The sequence below is a fragment of the Choloepus didactylus genome, chromosome 2, assembly GCF_015220235.1.
Source record: "Choloepus didactylus isolate mChoDid1 chromosome 2, mChoDid1.pri, whole genome shotgun sequence".
Lineage (NCBI taxonomy): Eukaryota > Metazoa > Chordata > Mammalia > Pilosa > Megalonychidae > Choloepus > Choloepus didactylus.
The window spans coordinates 85,929,575-85,945,401 of record NC_051308.1 but is presented as its reverse complement, the minus strand read 5'-3'; the positions used below and the strand labels follow the sequence as shown (position 1 = coordinate 85,945,401).

Genomic DNA, 15,827 nt, shown 5'->3' with positions numbered 1-15,827 from the left:
TTCTTTTTTACTTCAATTGCTCTTTTTCACTCTAATTATTATTCTTGTTATTTTTGTATGTGTGCTAATGAAGGTGTCAGGGATTGATTTAGGTGATGAATGTACAACTATGTAATGGTACTGTAAACAATCGAAAGTACGATTTGTTTTGTATGACTGCGTGGTATGTGAATATATCTCAATAAAATGATGATAAAAAAAAAAAAAAAAAAAAAAGGCAGAGAAGGGAAGCCCATGAAGTCTGAGAAGGCAGTGTCAGACAGCATCAAGGAAGCCGGGGAGGAGAGGGTTTCAAGAAAGAGAAGCAGAGGAACCTAAGATGGTGGCTAGGTGACACAGGGCAAAAAAAACACCTCCATGAAAAATACTAGATAAAAGCCAGAAAGTGACCCAGAACACCAGTTCCAGCAATGCACCAGCCAGACAAGGTCTGCTAAATCCACAGGGACTGTGCATTTGGGTGAAACCGGGAATCTGCATTCTGAAACGAGTGAGTGAGCTGGCTAAAAGTCCCCCGGCCGCGCTGCGGTGTGGAGAAACCATGGGTTGGTGTTTGGAGACAGACTAGTTCTTTAAAAAAAAAACAAACAGGAGCAGCTGTGGTTACAATGGTGAGAACTGCGCAGTGAAGCACGGCAGGAGCAGGCTGGGACAAGTCTCGGTGTCTGGCATGGAGGATAGCCCACTGCTGATTGACCCAGGGCCATGGGGGCAGAGGGGAGCCAAAAAAAGAAAGAAGCTGCGCTCCTTGCAGCCATCTTCTCGGTGGGCCGGAGCTATAGCCCAGAGCCGGGCCAAGGGTCCCAGTGTGACAGGGAGTGATTCCTGCAGCACCACGCACACGCCACAATATCGGCCATGGTCAGCAGACTTTAGTGCACCCACAGCTAATTGTCCCGGAGCTGGGAAGGCAGAGCTGTGTGAAAAGGGGGAAATTAATATCCCCCATTCTACCATCTTTAAAGCAGGCTGGGAACACCCCTGCACGACCCGGCAGCCCAGGGCTTCCCTGGAGGCCAGCACGCAGCAGAGGTCCTGGAAGAGCATGGCTGAGAAGGGCGGGCCGGCTCAGAAATCCCAGGGACCCCAAGCCAAAAACCTTGGGAGGTTTGACTATTAAAGCTGCCCTGCCTTCCTAACCACCCAGACACATGCCCCACATTCAGGGTGGACAGCACCAACAGCAAACCCAAACTTAGTGCACCTATTGAACCCCACAAGAATCAGATCCCCACACACCACAAAGACAAAGTTGGGGGGAACTGACTTGAGGGGAATAGGTGAGTCGCGGATGCCATCTGCTGGTTAGTTAGAGAAAGTGTACACCACCAAGCTGTAGATCTGACAAACCAGAGATCGGTATTCTTTATATCCTGATAGAACCCTGTAAGTAAAGCAAATGACAAGAGGCCAAAAACAACAGAAAAATCTTAAAGTATATGATAAAACCAGATGATACGGAGAACCCAAACTCAGACACCCAAATCAAAAGATCAGAAGAGACACAGTACTTGGCTCAATTAATCAAAGAACTACAGACAAACAACCAGAGCATGGCACAGGATATAAAGGACATGAAGAAGAGCATGTCACAGGATATAAAGGGCATAGAGAAGACCCTAGAAGAGCATAAAGAAGAAATTGCAAGAGTAAATAAAAAAATAGATCTTATGGAAATAAAAGAAACTGTTGGCCAAATTAAAAAGACTCTGGATACTCATAATACAAGATTAGGGGAGATCGAACAAAGACTCAGTGTCCTTGAGGACCACAGAACAGAAAATGAAGAACAAAAGAATGGGGGAAAAAATTGAAATGAATCTCAGGGATATGATAGATAAAATAAAACTTCCAAATTTAAGACTCACTGGTGTCCCAGAAGGGGAAGAGAAGGGTAAAGGTCTAGAAAGAGTATTCAAAGAAATTGTTGGGGAAAACATCCCAAACCTTCTACACAATATAAATACACAAAGCATAAATGCCCAGCAAACTCCAAATAGAATAAATCCAAATAAACCCACTCCGAGACATATTCTGATCAGACTGTCAAATACTGAAGAGAAGGGGCAAGTTCTGAAAGCAGCAAGAGATAAGCAATTTACCACATACAAAGGAAACAATATAAGACTAAGTTGTGACTACTCAGAGGCCACCATGGAGGCGAGAAGGTGGTGGCACGACATATTTAAAATTCTGAGAGAGAAAAATTTCCAACCAAGAATACTTTATTCAGCTAAACTCTCCTTCAAATTTGAGGGAGAGCTTAAATTTTTCACAGACAAACAAATGCTGAGAGATTTTGCTAATAAAAGACCTGCTCTACTTCAGATACTAAACAGAGCCCTACCGACAGAGAAACAAAGAAAGGAGAGAGAGAAATATAGAGAAATTTAACAGACATATATAGAACATTATATCCCAAATCACCAGGACACACTTTCTTCTCTAGTGATCATGGATCTTTCCAGAATAGACCATAGGCTGGGACATAAAACATGCCTCAATAAATTTAAAAAAAAATTGAATTTATTCAAAGCACATCCCTGACCACAATGGAATACAAATAGAAGTCAATAACCATTAGAGACTTAGAAAATTCACAAACACCTGGAAGGTAAAAATGAGGGGGAGATGAAAACATTCCTGGATAATCAAAAGCTGAGGGACTTCATACCAGTAGATCAGTCCTATGAGAAAGGCTAAAGGGAATTGAGCAGACTGAAAGGAAGGGACACTAAACAACTGACTGAAACCGCATGAAGAAATAAAGATTTCCAGTAAAGATAACATGGTAAATAAAAATACCAATCCTACTGTATTTTTTATTTGTAACCCCTCTATTTACTTCCTACAGGATCTAAAATACATAAACTATAGTGACCAATCAGTGTTTTTGGACTCAGTGTAAAATATGTAATTTTTGACAAGAACTACATAAAGGTGGGGGAATGGAGGAGTATAGGAACATGGTTTACGTGTCCTGTTGAAGTTAAGTTGGTATCAAACAAAAACAAGATTGTTATACATTTAAGAGGTTAAATTTAAGCCCCACAGTAAACACAAAGAAAGTATCAGAGAATATGACCGTAGAGATGAAAAGTGGAGTATGGGTTACGAGAAGTGGGGGAAGGAGCAATGGGGAGTTAAGAAATGAATGTAGGGTTTCTGTTTGGGGTGAAGGGAAATTTCTAGTAATGGATGGTGGGAAGGTGATAGCATTGCAACATTCTAAATGTGATTAATCACACTAATGGAATGCTGGCAGGGTTGGAATTGGAAGATTTAGGCTGTATATATGTTTCCACAATTGAAAAAAAAAAAAAGAGAGAGAGAAAAAGATAGTCTAAATAGATAACAACAATTAAATGCCAAGGATGATCCTGGATGGGTCCTGAGGATGGAGGAGAGGAGGCTCAAAGGGACATAGTTGGGACATAAGAAAAAAATGAAATACAGAATGTAAGCTTTGTATCAATGTTGAATTTCTTGAACTTCTTAGCTGCGCTTCATGGGATTGCATAAAAGAATGTTCTTGTTCATGGGAATTGTATATGTGAATTATAGTGTTTGTTCAAGGATGTGTGCAGCTTGCTCTCATATGTTCAGAAGACAGAGCAACAGATGATGGATGATAGGGAGGGAGGGAGGGAGAGAGAGAAAGAAAGAAATGGTGGTATGACAGGATGTTAAAGTTGGTGCATCGGGGTATCGGGGAAGGGGTCAGGGTATGCTGGAGTTCTGTGTATGGGTTTTATATGTATTGTTTTTGCAACTGTTCCTTTAAGTTTGAATTTATTTCAAAATAAAATTTAAAAAGAAAAAAAGAAAGAGAAGCAGTAGTGAGAACAAGCACAGTAAAAGAGTAAGTTACTTAAGAACTTCCAAGTGTCCCAGTGGATTCCATATCCCATATCAAGAAAGGGATAGGACAGTAAGGAGGGAACATGAGTGTTTGAGCATTGACTGGTTGTTTGGTTGATATAAAACAGGAGAGACCTGAACATGTTTTTAATCTATGGGGGAAAGCCAGTGTAGAAGAGAGATTGAACACACAGGGAGTAAAGGAAATGAGTGATGCATGTAGTCCCTGAGAAGGGTGATGAGGATGGAGTTCATCGGGATGAGTCAGTGGTCGGGAACTGCACCTCTGCCACTAAGAAGGGCTGGAGACAGGGAAGGATGCATGAATGCCCATGCAGAAAATTTTGGAAGCCAGACAAGGCAAGGCTGACAAAATTTTTATTTTATCCTCAACTAATGGTACATAGCATGTTAATGACACTCCCACAATTTCCTAAGTCAAAAAAGACTGAGCTGATGGTGATGAGTTTCAGGAAGCTAAGGATACAGAGCATAGTTACCAATGGTAGGTACTTTCTATAATATATGAAGCCATAGTCTGGTTTATTTTTTATTCAGTTTAATTTCGTTCAAGCCCTAAGCTTGTGGGTCACACCTATTTCAAGCAATTTCATTTCCCTTAGTTTCAGGCTTTTGTGTCTTCACTCCTCAAAAGGTTGCCATAGCTATAAAGGTACTTGCTCCAATCAATAAATATTTTAAAGTAGAAACTCATATTTAGGATGAGTCTGCATGGAATTGCCACCTTTGAGAAATTTTTTCTCCTCCCAATACTGTATTGTAAATGAGCCTATCAAGTTTCTTTCACAATTTGATGAGGCCTGGTTGGTGATACATCACAAATAAAGTACTCTTTCCTAAATTAGGTGTGGAGCAAATTTGTGAGAAGTTGTTCATCAAGGAAAAAACTCACACTAGGTGAGGAATCAGATACTACTTAACAGATTATCCATTCCAACTCACTCATTGTTTACACATAAACTGAAGCCTGGAGTAATATATAGTTAGTTGAGATCAATGCCAGGACCAAAGCCAGATCTCCTGACGCCCAGCTCAGTGTTCGTTCCTCCTCTCATAGCATCTGTTTTTCCTGCTGGGCAGCAAACTCCACAGGGGCAAGGGCTCTTCTGTCTTATTCACTTAGGTAACCCTAGTCTAGAGGTAACAATGAAAAACATCTGTTACTCAATAAGTTGGCTACACTCAGGGTAGACTGCCGTTGGTCATTTGTGAGGTTTCATGCAGAGCTGAGCATCAGAGTAAAAGGTCTCAACAGAAAGAAAAAATAATCACTGACCCATAAATACATGGTTCGTGAAATCTGAAAATACCAGAAATTCTGGAAACTCTGGACAAGCCTTGGGAACAGCAGCTTGTATGCCACTTCTCACTAAAGGGATCAATGCCAGGGTTTCATGTGTCGTGGGGCTGGCGGGCACCACGCCCCTTGTCATCTATGTAGCTTGAGAACAGAAGTTTCCATGTTGCCTGCAAGTCAGCTTTAACCAACTTGAATCCTCCTTAAAATATTTAACAGGCTCTCTCCTCTCCCCCAAACACTGGAACTGCTAAGCCTCCTTTCACCTTTCCATAACCAAACCTGCCTAAAATTTTTATATACGTTGAAATCACACGTCATTTGCACATTAGCAATAAATTCCTCCTCACCTGAGACAGTCCCTGCCAGGGTATGCAGGCACTTCAAGGAGTCAGAGTTCAAGAGTGGCATCAGCCACAGTTAAAGTTAGTTTTTCCAAACAAGACCCTGTGTTTCTTCCTTTTGCTGAAACCCATGTGCTAGCTTAATGCCTTTCTGCTCTGGTTGAGACCAAATTCTTCTTGAATCTGCTAGAAATGTCTCTAACAGGAATTATATTCCCTCTTAGCATTCTTAAATTTGGATTTGAGTTAACCGATTAATGGTGAAAATAAGTACTTACATCTCTTTTTAGCCCCTAAATCAGGAGTTGTTGCTGCTGCTGCTGCTGCTGCTAAATCCCATCATGACAGCCTGCTGTTACTCACAGTTGGCAGACACTGTAAACTGTGATGCCACGTCAGCAGCCCAGAACCTTTCTGCTTCAGCAAGTTTCCCAACGGAATACTTTAATGTGTAGATCCTGAGGCTGGAAACGTGATCTGACCACCATATTAAGAAGGTCTAAATAAAAGAAGCCACTACTTGAGACTACAAAAACAAACAACACATACCCCTTCCTGGGTCTAAATGAGAATTCCAAGGAGGACCTAAATATCACATTGACTTCTTAAGCAATCATGAGAGCATATTAATAGCTGTCAAAAAAAAGCATCAGGAATAGAAATTGAAAAAGTAAAACTCAGGGGCTCTTAGTATCATGGGCTTTAAGTCATTAAAAAAGTATGAGTTAAGAGTGGTAAAAACTAAAAAAGGTGAATGCTTATGAATAAACACTTGGTTGAATAAATTATGGGACATTTATGTCATGGAATATTAGGATATATAATAACAAATAATAACTTAGACCTTTACCAGTTGACTTGGAGGGGTTTCAATGGCAAATATTGAATGAAAAAAAGTTAATTATCACATTTTTAAAAGAAAAAAAATTAAGTATGCTTATATATAGGTATGTATAATTGCATATGATTAGATATGACTTCATATATCTATATGAATAAAAGTATTTTAAAAATACATCTGGCTGTTAATACTTCTTTGTTCAAGGAAAATGGTGTGCAGAGACAATGGGTAAGGGTGGAAGTAACTTTTTTAAAGACTTCACAATAAAACAGCATTTATTACATACATTCCTATAAAATTGTGTGTATGTGAGTGGTGTGTGTGCTTAAAAAGAAGCATACAAAAATGCTAATTAGTTATCATAAGGTGGTAGGAATCTAGGTGACTTCTTATCTTCTCTATTTTTTATGTATACTTCAATTTTTTTCAAAGAAAAAAATTATTTAGGTAATCAGAAGAAACAGTGGAAGCGTTTTTATTATGTAAAAAACATTGATAAGTGGTAACTTGCCTGAACTCCTATGTTTCTGAACCCCTCTGATGAATATTAAAAAGATTTGGGGGTTTTTTCCCACTCTTTGTTCCAAATACACTCAAGAATTCTAAAGATGTTCTCATGCTTATCTGAAATAGACAAGCTAGGACAAAGAGAAATGTAAAACACTCTTCTAGCCAGACCTCACAAGACCTTCCTCTCCTTTGAGACTGATATTACAGGTAGGTCACGTCTTCACTCCCTTCCTGATGTGTGTTGCAGAGGGAAGGACCCCCCAGCACATACAGACAGACACAGGTGTTGCTGAAGTCGCTGTCCAATCCATACTGTGGATACTAGGGGTGACTCAGAAATCATTTGGGGATATGTGATTGAGGGAAGGATGAGGAGAGTTGGAAGTGACAAACTATATCTTTTGGCAACAGAGCCAGAAATTGAGAAATTAAGCCTTTATTGGTAAATGACCAAATAACCAACAAATTTTATGAATTAGAAGACAGGAGAGGTCACAATGTATTTACTAGCCACATTTTCTGAATTAAAAAATTAAGTCAGGGATGTGAATGTATTTAGACATTACATTATCTTAGTTACATGGACAACAACAGAGTTTTTTAGAGTGGGGGCAAGCCTAAAAAACTCAAGATGTCCAGGCACCAGAAGGACATACATAGGAAGTAAAAGGCATACATTGTATATATTTTATTCATTACCTGGGAGGAGAAGTGGAGGAAGTTCTCAGTTTTAAACTAAAGGGGGAAAATATCTGCTTTAGATGAAATCCCTGAATTACAGAACTGTTTTAAAAATAACTACATAAAAATGAAATGTCCTTTTACTTTCAACTTTCAATCCAAAGTAGAATGCTAATTTTTTTTGTAAAAGGCTCTCTAATTCAACCCATTTTAGATAGAAATAATTGGAGATCCAGAGAGATTAACTTACCCAGGGTCACACAATAGAACTCATAGCTTCTGGCTCTCAGATATCATGCCACAACATTGTGCTGCAAATATTAAGAACAGATCCTGAATTGTGGGAAGACAGTAAAATAGAAAATTGCAGGTGTCAGTCCTTCTACCATAACAAATATTAAATAGGCAGGAACAGTCTAAAAAGTAGTTACTTTGAAACTCTGGAGACCAGTAGAACACTGTACAGCATCTAGGGAAGAGCATTAAGAAGGGGCTGATAAATTACGGTAAATACCAGTAAACTGCTCCCTCTGTACGGCAGTTCTGTCACCCATCCCCCACTCTCAGATCAGGCAGCACTGAAGTGTGGCCTCTGGCATAGCTGGCTAATGCCAGAGAGAAATATAAAAATCCAGTTTCCAAAGATCTGTTGAGTGGGAAGAGGTAAGCCTAGTCCAATCACTGATCACTGCTTTTTTTTTTTTTAATTCAATTTTATTGTGATTTTTCACATACCATACAATCATCCAAAGTATACAATCAATTATTCATGGTACCATTATATAGTTGTGCATTCCTCACCACAATTAATTTTTTTTCAATTTTAGAACATTTTCATCACTCTAGAAAAGAAATAAAAAGAAAAAAGAAAACTCAAATCATCCCATACCCCTAAACACCCTCCCATAACTGACTCATAGTATTGGTATAGTACATTTGTTACTGTTGATGAAAAAATGTTAAAACATTACTAACTGTAGTTTTTTCCCTACGTACCCCTCTGTTAGTAAATTCTATTTATAGTGTCATACATTTTTTTCTAGTTCATGAAAGAAACTTCTAATATTTGTACAGTTAATCATGGGCATTGTTCACCAAAGAGTCACTGTGTTACACATTTCCATGTTTTAACCTTCAACTTTTCTTCTGGTGACACACGTGACTTTAAACTTCCCCTTCCCACCACATTCACACACCATTCAGCAATGTTAATTATTCTCACAAGAATGTGCTACCATCACCTCTGTCCATTTCCAAACACTTAAGTTCAACCTAGTTAAACATTCTGGTCATATTAAGCAACGACGCCCCATTCTTTAGCCTAATTCTATATCCCGGTAACCTACATTTCATGTCTATGAGTTTACGTATTATAATTAGTTCCTATCAGTGAGATCGTAAACTATTTGTCATTTTGTGTCTGACTTATTTCACTCAATATAATGTCCTCAAGGTTCATCCATCAACCCAGTTTTTTTTATGACACAGCTCTGTTCACACACCATACACTCCATCCTAAGTAAACAATTGATGGTTCCCTGTATAATCACGTAATTATGCATTCACCACCACCACCATCTGTATAAGGACATTTCCATTTCTTCCACAAAGAAAGAGGAAGAGTCAAAAAAGGTAGAGAGACAAAAGAAAAGGAAGAAGAAAAAGGAAAAGGAAAAGGAGAAGGAAAAGGAAAAAAAATGACAGCTAAAAAGCAACAAAAGAAAAGATGAAAATAAAGTACAATAAAGGAGTCAGACAACATCACCAATGCCAAGAATCCCATACCCCTCCCTTATATACCCCTCTTACAGGCATTCAGCTTTGGTATATTGCCTTTGTTACATTAAAGGAAGCATAATACAATGTTTCTGTTAACTATAGACTCTAGTTTGCATTGATTGTATTTTTTCCCAACACATCCCCCCCCCTTTCCAACACCTTGCAAGGTCAACATTCATTTGTTCTCCCTCATATAGAAACATATTTGTACATTTTATCATAATCATTGAACACACTAGGCTTCACTAAGCTATACAGTCCTTCCCTCTTTCCTTCTGGTGTCCCACATGCCCCTAACCTTCCTCTTTCAATCATACTCACAGTCATCTTTGTTCAGTGCACCCACATTGTTGTGCTACCATCACCCAAAATTGTGTTCCAAACCTCTCACTCTTGTCTTTTCCCATCTGTCTGTAGTGCTCCCTTTAGTATTTCCTGTAGGGAAGGTATCTTGTTCACAAACTCTCTCATTGTCTGTTTGTCTGAGAATATTTTAAACTCTCCCTCATATTTGAAGGACAGTTTTGCCAGATATAAAATTCTTGGTTGGAAGTTTTTCTCTTTCAGTATCTTAAATATATCACACCACTGCCTTCTTGCTCCCATGATGTCTACTGAGAAATCCGCACATAGTCTTATCAAGCTTCCCTTGGATGTGATGAATCACTTTTCTCCTGCTGCTTTCAGGATTCTCTCTTTGTCTCTGATGTTTGACAGTCTGATTATTAAGTGTCTTGGCATAGGTCTATTCAGATTCTTTCTGTTTGGGGTACACTGCGCTTCTTGGAACTGTAATTTTATGTCTTTCATAAGAGACAGGAAATTTTCATTGATTATTTCCTCCATTTTTGCTTCTGCCCCTTTTCCCTTCTCTTCTCCTTCTGGGACACCCATGACACATACATTCATGTGCTTCATGTTGTCATTCAATTCCCTGAGACGTTGCTCATATTTTTCCATTCTTTCCCAACCTATTCTTTTCTGTGTAGGAGTTCAGGTATCTTGTTCTCCAATTCCTGAATGTTTTCTTCCATCTCTTGAAATTGCTGAGAACTGAAATGCCTGTGGCTTTCTCCACTGAGCCACTCTGATTGAGAGAGGAAAAAAAAGGGGGAAAGAAAGCCCCTATTCAGAGCCAGTCTCCGGCCCCCCAGTTTCGCCTGTCAGCCAGATAGTGCCCAGTCTTCTGTGCTCCTTTTCTTGGGACACACGCTTTTTGGAGCATTCTAAGCACAGTAGTCTCCAAAACCCGCTGCATTTTTTTTTCAATTAGCCCCACCTCCTCCCCACTGGGAGCAACCTCAGGGTACTTTGCTGCTTGTTGGGGGTTTGTCTGTGTTTGTAGCTTGTATCCAGCAGTCCACATTTGTTAATTAAAACTGCCACTGGAAAATGAAATAAGCTTCAGTAGCAGAGAGATTCCAAAAGGAGCCGAGAGGTCACTCTGGTGGACACTCTTACGCACACTTTAGACAACCCTTTTTAGGTTCTAAAGAATTGGGGGTAGCTGGTGGTGGATACCTGAAACTATCAAAACTACAACCCAGAACCCATGAATCTCGAAGACAGTTGTATAAAAATGTAGCTTATGAGGGGTGACAATGGGATTGGGAAAGCCATAAGGACCACACTCCACTTTGTCTAGTTTATGGATGGATGAGTAGAAAAATAGGGGAAGGAAACAAACAGACAAAGGTACCCAGTGTTCTTTTTTACTTCAATTGCTCTTTTTCACTCTAATTATTATTTTTGTTATTTTTGTGTGTGTGCTAATGAAGGTGTCAGGGATTGATTTAGGTGATGAATGTACAATTATGTAATGGTACTGTGAACAATCGAAAGTACGATTTGTTTTGTATGACTGCGTGGTATGTGAATATATCTCAATAAAATGAAGATTAAAAAAAATGTAAAAGAAACCTTTAAAAAAAAAAAAAGAAAAAAAGAAATGCCCCTTAGTGCAAAAAATTTGCCAATATTAGGGAGAAAACACTGTGATTAGAGATCATTCATTTTCAACCAAATTATTAAAATCATTGATTAGTGACTCAACCAACCTGTTCTCAACAAAATCATGTACATGTCCCTCTCTGGGCCAGTGCCCATGAAGCCACTTGGGGAGCTGACATGCTGCCATAGTGTGTGGCTTATAGCAGTATGACCTGAAAAAGTGTTTGATTATCTCAATATTTGCAAGATGGTTTTCTAAAACCCAGTGCCTTTCTCTCAAATGCCCAGACTGGCCGTGATCCTAACAGCCCTGACCTAGTGCACCAGTGATGCAATAGAAGGGTGTCACCTCTACCACATGACCCAGCAATTCCACTTCTAGGTAGATACTCACAAGAATTGAAAATAGGGACTTAAACAGATACTTATACAAGTCAATGCTCACAACAGCATTATTCACAATAGTCAAATGTAGAAGCAACCCAAGTGTCCACCTGTAGGTGAATGGATATACAAAATGTGGTATATACATACAATGGAATATTATTCAGCCATAAAAAGGAATGAAACTACAGATTGGATGAACCTTGGAAACATTATGCCAAGTGAAAAAAGCTAGACATAAAATGACAAATACTTTAATATTCCATTTATATAAAACATCTTGTATAAGCAAATTCATAGAGACAGAAAGTAGATCAGCGGTTACCAGGGGCCAGGGGAAAGGGGGATGGGGAGTTATTCCTTAATGAGTGCAGTTTCTGTTTGGGGTGATGAAAAAGTTTTGGTAATTGGAGGTGATGGTAGCACAACATTGTAAATGTAATTAATGCCACTGAATTGTACGCTTAAAAATGGTTAAGATAGCAACAATAAAAGGTAAAAAAAAAAAAAAAAAAAAAAAAAAAAATGCCATTGGAGCTAGGTTGAGCTATATTCACTTGTTCCAGGAATGCTGCTTTCTCCCACAGTGAGGTCTTGCAGCTCAGCCTGCCATGGGAGGAGGGGGCTCCTGGTGTGAGTCTGAAGTTTCTACTTACAGCTTTTATGCTACGATCTCAGCCATTCCACCCATTCCAGGCTGGCGTTCGATGTGTGGACAGTCACAGTTGTCCCCCAGCAGTTGTTCCAGACTATTTACTAGTTGTTCCTGGCTATTTGCTAGTTGTCTAGAGGACTAACTAAATATCACACCTCTCTATGCTGCTACCTTGTCCCACCCTGATCACTGCTTTTGATCAAGTATTTTGGATTGCTGGGGACACAGTTCTGAGGGTGGCCACTGTTTCAACCTAACCCAGACAAAGGCAGCGAAGACTTAAGACAGTATACTTCCTCAGAGCTATAGAGGATAGGTGAGTGACTGCATTTACTGGGCAGGTGCCAAGTCAAGAAAGCACAGCTTTGGAGATCCATGGAAGAAGCTCCTGGAGCCCTTCCTGGCCCTCCCTCATCCCCTCCCCAGAGCAGGCTGGAGCCATCAGGTGCTCCATTTATGGGTACCTGACCTCATTCTGGCTAGGAAAGATTGACTTGTGAAACTCCTCTCTTGCCTGCCCTCTCCCTCCCAGAATTTGTTCCCCAGGCAAAAGCAAAAGAAATATAAGAAGTAATTGAGATGGGTGGCCTGAAGAAAAGGCTTAGCAGCTTTAAGTCCTGCAGTGGGAGAGGGAGAAGGTCTGTCTTCTGGGATGCAGAGGGGCATTCAAACAACTGTAAACAGGGGAATTCCTAAGGTCCCTAGCAAGCACAAACCCAGAAAAGATGCAGGCTCAGAAAAATACAGGGAGAACCTTGCACCTTGCACTCACTTGAGCTGACCTTCCTAACATGAGGGTTTAACTCTGATGGGAGAGCAGCAGTCAGCACAAAGTCAATTTGCAAAGACTGTGAAAAGTGTTTGCTACTTAGTATTGCTTGATTTTTTTTTAGCTCCTGACACTTAAGAAAATCTCTGTCATATCCCTAGCTGGATACAAACTCAAGAAATAGACATCTCAGTGAATAATTCCCAGAGTTGACATTTTAAACTATTAAAATGTACAGTGTACAACAAAAGATTACAAGACAAAGAAACAGAGAATGACTGCCCACACAAAAAAAGAGGATAAAAATACAGAAAACACCAATGAAGAAAACCAAAATGTGGACATACCAAAGACTTTAAAAATATGATTTTCAATATGCTCAAGGAAATGAAAGGAAATATACATAAAGAACTAAATGATATCAGGAACAGTTGAATGAACAATATGAGAATCTCAATAAAGAACTAGAAATTTAAAAAAGGAACCAAATAGAACTACTGGAGCTGAAGACCATAATAACTGAACTGAAAAATTCCCAGAGGTTTTCAACAGCAGATTGGAGATGGCAGAAGAAAGACTCCTTAAACTCAAGGACAAGATAACTGAAATTAGTCAGGTTGAGGATCATAAAGGAGAAAGAATTATGAAAAGTGAAACTGGCCTAAGAGACCACTGGGACACCATCAAGCATACCAATATATGCATAATGAGAATCCCAGAAAGAGAAGGAAGAGAGAAAAGGGTAGAAGGAACATTCAAAGAAATAATGACAGAATACTTGTCAATCTTAGCAAAAGATATGAACATGCATATATAAGAAGTCCAGAAAATACCAAGCAAGACAAACTTAAAGAAAAATATACCCTGTCACATACTGATGAAACCATCAAATGCAAGAGACAAGGGGTTAAAAAGCTGCAAGAGAAAAGCAATGTGTTATGTACAAGGAGGATACTGTGAACAACTGTGCGCACCCAAATTAGATAACCTAGATGAAATGAACAAATTCCTAGAAAAACACAAATTACCTACACTGACTCAAGAAAAAATAAAACATCTCAACAAACCAAAAACTAGTAAAGAGATTCAATCAGCAATCAAAAAACTTCCAAAAAGGAAAGGCCCAGGACCAATGGCTTCACAGGGGAAATTTACCAAATATTTCAAAAGAATTAACACCAATCCTGCTCAAATTCTTCCAAAAAATTAAAGAGGAGGGAACAATTCCTAATTCATTCTACAAGGCAATATCACCCTCATACCAAAGCCAGATAAAGACAACTCAAGAAAAGAAAATTACAGATCAATATCTCTTATCAATATGGGTGCCAAAATCCTCAATAAAGTATTAATAAACCTAACCCAACAAGCACATTAAAAGAATTATACACCATGATCAATTCAAGTGTGATTTACCCCAGGTATTCAAGGGTGGTCCAAAATAAGAAAAATAATTAATATAATATACCACATTAACAGAATAAATTGAAAAGGCCATATGATAATCTCCATTAATGTGGAAAAGGCAGCATCATTTCTTGATAAAAACCCTTTAAAAAACAGGAATAGAAGGAAAATTTCTCAACATGATAAAGTGCATAAATGAAAAACCCACCACAACATCATACTCAATGGTGAAAGACTGAAAGCTCTCCCTCTAAGATCAGGAACAAGACAAGGAAGCCCACTGTCACCACTGTTACTTAACATTGTGCTGGAAGTTCTAGCTAGAGCAGTTAGGAAAGAAAAAGAAATAAAAGGATCCAGATCAGAAAGGAAGGAGTAAAACCTTCACTATTTGCAGGTGACATGGTCCTGTATTTACAAAGTCCTGAAAAATTTACAACAAAGCTACTAGAAATAATAAATGAATTCAGCAAAGTGGGAGGGTACAAGATTAACAAACAAAAATCAGGAGTGTTTCTACACACTAGTAATGAGCAATCTGAAGAGGATATCAGGAAAAAAATTCCATATTCAATAGCAACTAAAAAATCAAATACCTAGGAATAAACTTAACCAAAGATGTAAAGGACTTGTACACAGGAAACTACAGAACTTGGCTAAAAGAAATCAAAGATCTAACTATAAATGGAAGGATAGCCCATGCTCATAGATTGGAAGACTAAATATTGTTAAAATGTCAATTCTACCCAAAATGATTTACAGATTCAATGCAATCCCAATCAAAATTCTAACAGCCTACTCTGCAGAAATGGAAAAGCTAATCATCAAATTTATTTGGAAGGATAAGGGGCCCTGAGTAACCAAAAGCATCTTGAAAAAGAACAAAGTTTGAGGACTCAAGTTTCCTAACATTAAAGCATATTATAAAGCCACAGTGGTCAAAACAGCATGGCACTGGCATAAAGATAGACATTGATCAATGGAATTGAATTGAGAGTTCAGAAATAGACCCTCACATCTATGGTCAATTGATTTTTTTTCTTTTCAGATTGGCGTTTCCTTTTTTTTTACACAGTTTTATTGAGATATATTCACGTACCCTACAATCTTCCACTGTGTACAATCAACTACTCACACTACCATCATATAGTTGTGCATTCATTGCCAGAATTAACTTTTGAACATTTTTCTTACTCCAAAAAGAAAAAAAGAACACCCAGAACATTCCGTCCCCCCACCCCCACCATCCCACTCTATTTTTCATTTAGTTTTGTCCCCATTTTTCTACTCATCTGTCCATACACTGGACAAAGGGGGGTGTGAGTCAC

At 38.8% G+C, this 15,827-nt stretch overlaps 1 protein-coding gene across 1 annotated transcript in view; it reads right to left on the bottom strand.

The window, feature by feature from the left end:
* Positions 1-15,827, bottom strand: part of SEC16B (SEC16 homolog B, endoplasmic reticulum export factor) — a 145,114-nt gene that overhangs the window by 69,860 nt on the left and 59,427 nt on the right. The window contains 1 exon segment of the mRNA XM_037825279.1: positions 7,806-7,866. The gene's annotated coding sequence lies outside the window, so the exon portion shown is untranslated.